Here is a 12169-nt window from a genome sequence, read left to right as displayed (position 1 = left end):
TTTACTTTGACTGCCAAGGCAAACTTATGTCTTCTTTTAGCCCTCCTGATTTCCTTCTGAAGTATTTTCTTACACTTTTTATACTCCTCAAGCAGCTTATTTGCTCCCTGCTTCCTATACATGTCATACAACTCTCTCTTCTTCTTTATCAGAGTTGCAATATCCCTTGAGATCCAAGGATCCTTATTCCTATTCACTTTGCCTTTAATCCTGACAGGAATATACAAGCTCTGCACTCTCAAAATGTCTCCTTTGAAGGCTTCTCACTTACCGATCTGATCCTTGCCAGAGAACAACCTGTCCCAATCCACGCTTTTCAGACCCTTTCTCATTTCTTCAAATTTCGCCTTCTTCCAGTTTAGAACCTTAACCCTAGGACCAAGTCTATCTTTATCCATGATCAAGTTGAAACTAATGGTGTTTTGATCACTGGAGCCAAAGTGCTCCCCTACACACACTTCCGTCACTTGTCCTAACTTGTTTCCTAATTGGAGATCTAATATTGCATCCCCTCCAGTTGGTACCTCTATATATAGATTTCGAAAACTTTCCTGAACACATTTTACAAACTCTAACCCATCTAGACCCCTAACTGTATAGGAGTCCCAATCAATATGTAGAAAATTAAAATCCCCTACCAGCACAACTTTATGTTTCCTGCAAGTGCCTGCTATCTCTCTGCAGATTTGCTCCTCCATATCTCGCTGACTATTGGGTGGTCTATAATACAACCCCACTAATGTGGCCATACCTTTCCTTTTTCTCAGCTCCACCCATAAGGACTCAGTTGACAATCCTCTAATCTGTCCTGCCTGAACATTTTCCCTGACAAGCAATTCTACACCCCCCCCCCTACTTTTCATTCCTCTGCCTCTATCACATATGAAACATTGGAACCTTGGAATATTAAGCTGCCGGTCCTGTCCCTCCTGTAGCCAAGTTTCACTAGTTGCTATAACATCATAATTCCACGTGTCAATCCACACCCTCAACTCGTTTGCCTTCCCCGCAATACTCCGAGCATTGAAATATATACACCTCAGAATATTTTTACCACCACTCACAACCTTTCTATTTGCGGCTTTGCTTGAACTTTTAACATCATTTATCTTCACACCCGTCCCACTGTCAGCTCTGGCACTTTGATTCCTATCCCGCTGCAAATCTAGTTTAAAGCCTTCCCAATAGCACTAACAAACCTCCCTGAAAGGATATTGGTCCCTTGTGGTTCAAGTGTAACCCGTCTCTCTTGTACAAGTCCCATCTGCCCCAGAGGAGGTCCCAATGATCCTGAAATCTGAAACACTGCCCCCTACACCAGTTCCTCAGCTACTTGTTCATCCTCCAGAGCATCCTGTTCTTACCCTTACTGGCACGTAGCACAGGTAGCAATCCTAAGATTACCACCCTCGAGGTCCTGCTTTTCATCTTCCTACCAAGCTCTATACTCACTCTCCAGGACCTCCTCACTCTTCCTTGCTTTGACATTGGTACCGATGTGCACCACGACATCTGGCTGATCACCCTCCCACTTCAGAAGGTCATGCAAGCGATCAGAGACATCCTTGACCCCGGCACCTTGGAAGCAACAAACTACCCTGGATTCTCTGCCACCACCACAGAACCTCCTATCTATACCTCTAACTACTGAGTCCCCTATCACTGCTGCTCTCCTCTTTATCCACCCTCCCTTCTGCACTGCAGAACCAGGCTCAGTGTCAGAGATCTGGCTGCTGCAGCTTGTTCCAGGTAAGTCGTCCTCCCCACCGCCCCTCAACAGTATCCAATGCGGTATACTTGTTGTTGAGGGGAATGGCTACAGGGGAACCTTGCTCTGCCTGCCCTTTCCTTTTCCTTGCCTGAAAGTGACACAATTTCCTGTGTTCTGCTCCTTTGGCGTAACTACCTCCGTGTATCTACTATCTATAATCTCCTCATTCTCCCGAATGATCCGGAGGTCATCCAGCTCCTGCTCTAGTTCCCTAACGCGGTTTGTTTGGAGCTGCAGCTGGATGTACTTCTTGCAGGTGTAGTTGTCAGGGACACCGGAGGGCTCCATGACCTCCCACATCCTGCCTGGCATTCTCTCTACTCTAAACAATCTGGACAAAAAAACTTACCGGAACCTACCCTGGCCTCTACCTGCTTTCGCCGAATCCTGCTGAGCCAAAGCCGTCCCACTCTGCTCTCTCTTACTCCGCTGCCCGCTCACAATGCTGCCCGCTGTATGTGGCGGTCTGTTTTCAAACCTTGGCGCGTTACGTCACGCCCTGCGCAGTGCAGACCATTCCCCCCGAGCAGTGTGTAAAAAAAAAAGACTTTTTGTACCCGATTTCTTCACTCCTTTTTTCTCAACTGCTTGCTTCGACTGAAACAACAACCGTTGAAAATTTCTCTTTTTAAAACTTGGCGCGCTACGTCACGCGCCTACGCAGTGCAGACCCTTCTCCCCGAGCAGTGTTTTAAAAAAAGACTCTTTGTACCCGATTTTTTCACTCTCTTTTCCTCAGCTGCTTGCTTCGACTGAAACAAGAACCGTTGAAAATTCCTCTTTTTAAACCTTTGTTTTAACTTTGTTTCTCACCTTTGATTCTCCCTAGAACCTTTTAAGTAATAACCGAAAGTATCGTGGAATTTGCCGCAATTGCAAGTGGTTTGTAAAAAAATTCTCTTCAATTATGTCATCGATCCCGATGGCCAGAGAAAGATTTTATGAGATAAAACCATGCACATGAATAATATTACATAATGCATGGACTTACATCAATAGTCCGATACGTATCTTGAGAAAATTAGTTCAGTAGTCTCCAGTGTTAACTCCGACTGTAAAATCGAAATCGATTTAAACGGGTGATTCATTTTTTTTGGGCTAAATTTAAAGCTTCCAAGATCTTTCATCCCAACAGGCAAATAGATGTTTTTCTTTGCTATCTCTACTTTCAAAGACCAAAATACATTTTTCCAGTACAAGTTTCAATTAACAAGCATCTGTTGAATGAAAAACAATCTGGTCAATATTTGTAAAGTGTATTTGGAACTGATAATGTATCTGTACTTTGTTTTCCCCTTAAATGTGATTCCCACCATTCCATTCCAGTCGGACAATATACCTTGCAGTTCTGAACTCCAGGTAGGTAGTTTTGCACTCAAATTGATTTCATAGGTGGGGTTCCACTTTTTACTGATTCACTGGAGACTCTCTCTCTCTCTCTCTCTCTCTCTCTCTCTCTCTCTCTCTCTCTCTCTGTCTCTCTCTGTCTCTCTCTGTCTCTCTTTCTCTTTCTCTCGAATAAGAGCGATACAGCAGATTTAACACCGTAACTCATCGAACTGTTTGCTTTGTTGTTCCCCTCTGTCGCTCCTGACAAATCCCTGTCCCTTTATTAGGGACAGAGGGAGATGGGGCACGTTGAATTCGTTGGCAGGGCGATTAGTTTTTCTGTACTGCAAATCATGGTCTTTCTTGGGTTGTCACACTAGGGTGCTGTGAACGCTCCCAAATGCGAGACACAGACAATGAAGTACAAGGAACAGGACTTGACTAGAGTAGGGACGTGACAGGATACAGATAGGGAGCAGGCACAAGAATGCAGATTTGAGCTCGGGAAAGCAGGACCAGGACGAGAAACCAGGGACTAGGAGACAAGGCTTCGACTCCAAGCCCGAACCTGGGCAAGGACCCAGAACCTGGGTCTTGCCTCAGGCTCGGACCCCAGAACCAGGCAAAGACATGACATGGCTTCAGGGCATGAAGTGGCTGGGGTCTAGAGACCTGAGCTTGGAGACAGGCTGGGGTCTTTGCTCTTGAAGCTTGATGCTGGGGTCTTGGGTCTTGAGCTTGGCTGCAGGCTGGAGCCTTGGGTCTTGAGCTTGGAGGCTGGGGACATCAGGCTTATATTCTTGGAGCTTGGCTTGGGATCCTCGAGGCAGGTGTTCCTGGAGCTTGGCTTGGGATCCTCGAGGCTTGTGTTCTTTGGAACTTGGCCGCGGAATCTTCGATGCTTGGGTTCTTGGAGCTTGGCTGCGGGATCTTCGAGGCTTGCGTTCTTGGAGCTTGACTGTGGTATCTTCGAGGGTTGGGTTCTTGGAGCTTGGCTGTGGGACCTTCGTCTTGAAATTCGGAGGCTGGAGCTAAGATACAGACTGGGAACTGAACATCAACATAGACCCGGGACTTGTCCTTCGAAAAGCCAGGACTCATCGTTCACAAGACACCAACATGAGACAGGACAGTACATAGACATAGAGATGAAGTTGAACAAATTAGGGCTGAGGGAGTAGGTAACTCCTTGAAGCAGCAGGTATAGTAGAAAATATTTGGCTAACTCAAAATACAAGTGTATTTTTTGTTATATGTGACTAATTGCCGGAAACTGTTTAGTTTGTAGATCGTACGGGTGTTTCCTCAGTCACACCTGCAAAACAGAACTCCAAATGCACTCAAACACTGTCATCAGAGGATACCGCCAATTGACAGAATGAAAGTTGACACTTTGTTCATTCATGCCGTACGGTTACTCTTTCGTCACTGTTCGGTATTTCCAAGAATAACACCAATGTTCGGTTGGTTCAGTTTTCCGCGGTTGTTATCAGATATTCGTGTTCAATATGGATCTGATAATGGGCGTTGAAAAGGACGGCTATTGCCAGTTTCATTCTTTTTAGTGTTTCCTCGTTTGCAAATTGCATATGAAATTAAATTCGTAAAAGCAAGGGGGAAAAAAAAACTAATCTCGAGGGACTCTGCCGAATGTGGAAATCATGAAGAACACACAAAAAAAATGCTGATATGATTCATTCGGAAAAGCAACATGTACGAAGTTAAGTAAACTGTCGATATTTCAGGCTGAAGCGCTTTATCGGAACAACAAAAGAGGGGGTCAGAAGCTGGATTGGTAAGAAGGTGTGTGGAATATAGGAGCGGCAATGACGGAGAAGCTGGGAGGTGATGAGTGGAAAAGGAAATGGTGCAAGAAGGAATCTGAGAGGAGGAGACAGTAGACCTTGGAAGAAACGGAAGAAAGAGAGGAGCCAGTGGAGGTGAAGGCCAGATGAGGAGAAGAGAAGAGGTGAAAGGGAGCCGGAATTGGGAATAGAGAAATAAAGAGATGGGGGATGATGAAATAATTATCAAAAGTTAGAGAGATCAGTGTTTATGCCTTCAGGTTGGAGTCCATTCAGATGGACGAAAAATGTGATGATATTTCGAGGGTGTTGAGTCGTAAATGTTACAATGACAAGAGTCTGCTCAGGTCTGTTAAATTAAGCTCCTTTGGGATACTGTTTATACACATGTTGGAATCGATTATTCGGAATGAGATTACGGAGTACCTGGAGGTACATGACAAGATAGGTCAAAGCCAGCATGGTTTTCTGAAAGGAAAATCCTGCCTGATTAACCTACTGTCATTTTTTTTCAGGAAAGTACAAGCCTGGTAGACAAAGAATATGTAGTAGATGTTGTGTACTTGGATTTTCAGAAGGCCTTTGACAAGATGCCCCACATGAAGCTGCTTAGCAAGATAAGAGCCCATGGAATTACAGAGGCTTTACTGGCATGGTTGGAGCAGTGGCTGATCGGCAGAAAACAGAGAATGAAATAAAGAGATCGTATTCTGGCTGGCTGCCGGTTACCCGCGGAATTCCACCGGGGTTGGTGTTGGGTCCACTGCTTTTTATGATGTATGTCAATGATTTGTTCTATAGGATTAATGGATTTTGGCTGAATTTGCCGATGATACATAGCTAGCTGGAGAGGCGGATAGTGTTGAGAAAACAGAGACCCTGCAGACAGACTTAAATGGTTTAGGGGAATGGGCAAATAATTAGCAAATTGAATACAATGTTGGAAAGTGTATGGTCTGCACTTTGGTGGAAGATGTAAACGTGCGGACTATTACCTTGATGGGAAAATAAATAAAAATTCAGAGATGCAAAGGGACTTGGGAGTCCCTGTGCAAGATACCAGAAAAGTTCATTCCTGGAGGCATCGAATATAACAGAGTTCTGACGTTGAGACTCCGTAAGGCATCCGTGAGACCAGATGGAGTATTGTTTGCAGTTTTGGGATACTTCTTTTAGAAAGGGTATACTGACATTGGAGAGGGTTCAGTGAAGGTTTACGAGAATGATTCCAGGAATGAAAGGGTTACCGTATGAGGAACGTCTGGCAGCTCTTGGGCTGTATTCCCTGGAGTTCAGCAGAATGAGGTTTGATCTCGTAGAAACATTCTGAATTATAGAAGGCCTGAACAGATTAGATACGGCAAAGTTATTTCCCATGGCACTGGGAGTCCAGCAGAAGAGCGCACAACTTCAGGATTAAAAGACGTCCATTTAGACAGAGATGAGGAGAAATTACTTGAGTCAAAGAGTGGTATGTATGTGGAATTTGTTGCCAAGAGGGGCTGTGGAGGCCAAATGATTGGGAGCATTTACGGCAGAGATAGTTAGGTTCTTCAATATCCAGGGCATCAAAAGGTATGGGGAGAAAGCTGGAGAGTGGGGATGACTGCAAGAATTGAATCAGCCCATGATTGAATGGCGGAGCAGCCTCTATGGGGCGAATAGTTTACTTCTGCTTCTATATCTTATGGTTATATATATATGTATGTGTGTGTGTGTGTGTGTGTGTGTGTGTTTTGCGTGGCTCTGTAGCATAGAGGCTAGCGTAATACTATTAAAGCAGCAGTGATCCAGATTTAATTCCCGTGCCCGACTAAATGGTGTGTTTCTAAGTTTCCCATGACCGTATGACTTTCTTTGGGCGCTCGGGTTTTCTCCAACATTCCAAAGGCGTATGGGCGAGTCGGCTAATTGGTCACATGGATATAAATGGGCGGCACGGGCTGGTTGGGCTGAACGGCTTTGCTACAGTGCTGCATCTGTCAAGCAAATTTATAAGTTATTCATGGCTATCTCTCTGCTTTGCCTGAGAATAGATAATGCGCTCTTCTTGTTGTCATTCTTTGCGAAATCCTTTGTTCTCCCTCAGATTTAATGAAACATAGGCAGTGGTGGGCTCAACCGAAGCTTGTTCACCCTGTTGGAAAAAAAACATGTTTAAAGTTGATAACTGATAGAAAGGTCAGTGATCATGAACTAAGTTTGCTTCCGAATATCTAATAATAGAAAACGATTAAAAATGGTTGGAATAACCTTTTGTCCGCGTATAATGATATATCATACCAGAGGTATGATACCAAACGCATTTCAGGCTGGAAGTCGCTACGTTTACTTTAGATTTCCGAACACCCACTAACAACCATCCTATCAATTGGATGGGTTTCTCAGGTCTGACCATCTCTGTTTTTCATCTCTTCTGTCATATTCCGTCCGTCCTTCCAAGTTTTGTGCATGGGCTTCATCCGATGCGTTTCTCTTACGCACCCCATCAAATTATTATAATTATTGGCATGACCAGGTTTCCTACCCACGGTGCAATTAGGATCTGTGATCCTTCAAACTCGCATTATCTAAGTTAAGGATATTGCAACAATTGACAAGACCTGATGTCCTGTTTCAGCCTGGCTTAACTGAGCGGCGCAGCACTGTATGGAAGGTGCGATAAGCTGCGACTTCCCCTTCAGCAGCCTGGACGAGGAGTTCAGGGTTTCCCGCACACGAGAGGTGCTGCAGTACAGGGATTCCAAGGACCCTAAAGTGGAAGCAGCAGGCATCCATGTACGGACGGGCAGGAAGTGGAAGGCACAGGAAGGGCTGGTGGTAGCAGTGTCCCGGCTGAGATACAGGGCTCTAGTGGGGACAGTGTGAACTGGGCGATCGAGGCTGGGCTCCGTTTCACCAACTCGTTATGACAAGGCCAAAGGCAAGGACAGACGCCACCTCGTGCTGGAGGAAGTGTGGGCTGGCGTTGAAGAGGAGAAGAACATCATGATGGTGGACATGCGGCAGCAGGGAGCATGGAGAAGTTGGGAAAGTGCGCTAGAGCGGAAATACTCCTGGTCTGACATCTGGCAGTTAGAAACCCAGCGCAAGAAATTTATGATCCAGGCTGTCTGTGATGTCTTGCCAAGCCCTGCAAACCTCCATGTCTGGGGCAGGAGCGATACACAAGCATGTCCTCTCTGTCCAGGAAGCGGATCACTGGAGCACATCCTTAGCACCTGCTCTAAAACCTTGAGGAAATATCACTAGCGGTGGCCTCATGACAAGCTGCTGAAGGCAATGGCAGAGAGCATTGCAATGGCCATGACCACCGGCAAACAAAGTGGTCAGAGGAAAATATCCCCTTGTCAGAGCCGGAACATAGCCCCTACGTCAGCCCAGACCACCATCATCATCGGGCCCGCTTAGCACCGCTTCACGTTGACCTGGGTAGGCAGCTGAAGTTTCATCATCAAATAGCAACAACTACACTGAGGCCGAATGTGGTCTTTTCTTCAGTGTCCTCTCATCAAGTTGACAGTTCCCTGGGAGGACCACACTGATAAGTCAAATGAGCGGAAGCTGGTCAGGTACCAGGAGCTGGTGGAGCAGTGCTGGAGGCAGGGCTGGATGGCTCGCTGTGAGCCCATTCAAGTAGGGTGAAGGGATTTTGCCGGTCGCTCAGTCTGCAGAGTCTACACCCTAGTTGGCATCATTGGTTCTTGCAAGAGGAAAGCTATCAGGACCATCACAGAGCCCGCTGAGAGAGCCTCCAGATGGCTATCGATCAGGAGGGGTAATCCGTGAGCCAGTGTTTCTGGGACACAAGCTGTGGTCTGATCAACCCTGGCTGGGTCGCCTGGGCGAGGGTGCATGATGTTGAAAGACCCGAAACACCCTATGACCCCAGGTTATATCGCTGGTGATGTGTCCTAGCGCATCTGTAGGATGTATCTCAGAAGCAGGTAGAAAATTCAGGAGGGGCATCTTGCCTGCTGTTGAGCTAATTGGTTTTGCTGGCGAATCAATTAAATTACAATCGAAAGAAGTAGAACAGTTGGATATGCCTATTATAGTAAATCGGTAAAATAACATTTGTTTTGGCTGACAGAATAATACAGCATTCCAGAGGAATAAAGCAACGGTAAAAAAAAAAATATATATATATATATATCTTCAACGTTCCAGCTTCAGTTTAGACTTTACTTTCAGAAGCGGTCCGTCATTTCGGGTAGTGCTATGAACGCTGACAGAAGTTTCACCGGAGTTCTACTATAATGAAACCAGTGATATATGTCAACGTTGTTTTGGTGATGCTGCAGCAAATATCGTTATGTAAAAGTAAAAATATGCGGTGAAATTAGGAAGGTCGTTAATGGCACACAAGAAGACGTTTCCAGTTGTGGACAGATGGGTATACAACCGATAAAGATTTAACATATGCTAACAGGAGGATCCAGGTGAGACAAGTATAATAACATTGAACTGCTGGAACTCTGAAGTAAAACAAACAAGTAATACACACAGTAGGTCAGGAAACACGAGAGCAAAGAGAAAGAGTTAACGTTCACGTTACTTTCTGCGGAGGTGCGTTCAATACGAAAGGACAACGTTCTCTCTTTCCCAAGATGTCGTGAGAGATTTTTAATTTCCGGATTAAATCCAAAATGGCGATGACAAACATTTATAAGTTTCAGGCATTTCTTTCAAAATTGAGGATGATAATCATTCAGCGTAGCCTCATCGAGCAGAAGGCGCCTCGTTCAGTTTCGTTAAAATGTGAGTATCATTATGCACCAGATACTAGATTACATTAGATTATTAGGATATGCAGTCCTCTTGTATTGTCATTTAATAATGCATGCACTAAGAAATGTTACAATGTTCCTCCAGAAATGATATCACAGAAATACAATACAAACCGACTGAAAAACTGACAAAACCACATAATTATAACATATAGTTACAACAGTGCATGGCAATACCGTAATTTGAAGAAGAATTGACCATGGGCACGGTAAAAAAAATGTCTCAAAGTCTTTCGAAAGTCCCATCATCTCACGGAGACGGTAGAGCAAGAAAAAACAAACTCTTCCTGCCATGAGCTTCCAGCGCCGCAAACGTGCAGCATCCTGGAAGCACCCGACCATAGCCGACTCTTGAGTCCGTCCAAAAACTTCGAGCCACTGATCAGCCCTCCGACATCGAGCACCGAGCACCATCTCACCGACCCCGGCTCCGGAAGCAGGCAATAGGCAAAACGGAGGATTTGGGGCTTTCTCCTCCGGAGAATCTCGATCGCACTGCAGCAACGGCAGCGAAGCAGGCATTTCAGAAGTTTGCCAGGTGTTCCTCCGTGCTTCTCACGTCTGTCTCCATCAAATCAGGATTGTGCACAGCCCCTAGTTAACAGATATGATATCATTTCGGTGCTAGGAACGGACGCAAATGCAGACACAGACGCTTAAGGACAAGGAACAGCACTTGACTAGAGTAGGGAAGTGACAGAATTCAGACCAGGAGCAGGGACAAGAACGCAGACTTGGGCTAGCGAAAGCGGGACCAGGACTAGAAACCATGGACTAGGAGACAAAGCTTCGACTCCGAGCCCGAGACTGGACAAAGACACAGATCTTGGCTGGGGTTCGGACCCCAGAAACAGGCAAGGGCATGACATGGCTTCAGGACAGGATGTGGCTGCGTTCTGGAGGCTTGTATTGGCTTGAGGCTGGGGCCTTGGGCCTTGAGCTTGGTTGCAGGCTGGGGCCTTGGGCCTTGAGCTTGGCTGCAGGCTGGGGCCTTGGGCCTTGAGCTTGGCTGCAGGCTGGGGCCTTGGGCCTTGAGCTTGGCTGCAGGCTGGGGCCTCGGGCCTTGAGCTTGGAGGCGGGGAATTTCAGGCTTGGGTTCTTGGAGCTTGGCTGCAGGATCATCGGGGCTTGGTTCTTGGAGCTCAGAGACAGACTGGGAACCGAACATCAACATACAGCCGGGACTTGTCCTGAGACAAGCCGGGACTCATCTTTAACACGACACTAACATGAGGCAGGACAGAAGATAGACATAGAGCCGGTACTTATCCTAAGACAAGCCAAGCCGTGGCTCAACTTCATCTCCACACCAAGGTCGGACAGATCCCTCCGTCAGGTAACGGCAGAACGGCCGGAACTACCCAACAAAGGCAAAGACAAGACAAAACAGATCCCCTCGCAGGGCAAGGGCAAAACAGCCTGGCTTACCCCACGGAGGCGAGGACAAGAAGAGAAAACACCAAAGAACGACAGACAGTTCCATCTCTGCTCCGGGGTAGCTCCGAGGCTCAGATCGCCCAGCAACCTCAGCTGGCCACGGAGACAGCCGGATCCCTACCTAGCTCGGAGTAGCCTGCAGCCACTCAGCTGGCCCGGAAAACGGCCGAATCCATACCGCAAAGACAGCTCCGACTACTGACAGCAAGGCTCGGTGAGAGCTTGGTTCTCCAACGCAGCCTAAAGATGGCAATTGGCTGTTCTAACCTTCCACCGGCAGGTTACTCGCAGGGGATCTTCACAAAACAAACCAGCAGCCCACACTCAACCCCAAGGCTACTTATATTCCAAGCCACAAGATGGGAATCAGGTGCCTATGATTAACTCAAACAACAAACTGCTGGAAGACCCGGAGTCCGGAGTCCACGGACCGGATCGTGAACCGGAATGCGGGCTTCAAGGACTGGACCATGGCAATACTACGCTGTTAATTGGACGCATATTCAATTCCATTGCATGTTATGCACAGCGATTTGGATCTTTGCTGGGAATCGGGTTTAAAAACTGTATATGACTTTCCAAATCAAGATTTCGCTGCATATTCAATTTTGCTTGCTGTGCGTTTAAATCAAATATAACATATATTGCCAAATGATTCGTGCGTGTACTGTGTTTCGCCATTGACCACTACACCGCGATTCTCTTAAGTCGATATTTGACACTAAAACTCTCAGTCTTAGATTTGTACTTAATTATTCGTCACACGGAGAATGATTAACAGCCTAACTTCCATTGGTATATATTACTGTTTATCTTAATGAAAGAGGTCATGAACTGGTGCGGAATCCTGAAAGACTATAGGAAGCAAATTCAACAGGACTATTCAAATATATCTTGGATAAATACTTCAAAATAAAGAGTTGTCAGAGAGTTTCATTCTTCCCTACTGCGTTCCAAATGTTAGAACAAAAATATTTATTGTATCTCTGCTATATGCATACGCCACTCTGAAAGAAGACAAGCCATTTCATCTACCG

At 46.1% G+C, this 12169-nt stretch overlaps 1 protein-coding gene across 1 annotated transcript in view; it reads right to left on the bottom strand.

The window, feature by feature from the left end:
* LOC134356585 (uncharacterized) overlaps positions 1–12169 on the bottom strand; it is a 45621-nt gene that overhangs the window by 20990 nt on the left and 12462 nt on the right.

The sequence above is a fragment of the Mobula hypostoma genome, chromosome 14 (assembly GCF_963921235.1).
Source record: "Mobula hypostoma chromosome 14, sMobHyp1.1, whole genome shotgun sequence".
NCBI classification, from domain to species: Eukaryota; Metazoa; Chordata; class Chondrichthyes; order Myliobatiformes; family Myliobatidae; genus Mobula; species Mobula hypostoma.
This window is presented reverse-complemented; position numbering and strand designations above follow the sequence as displayed.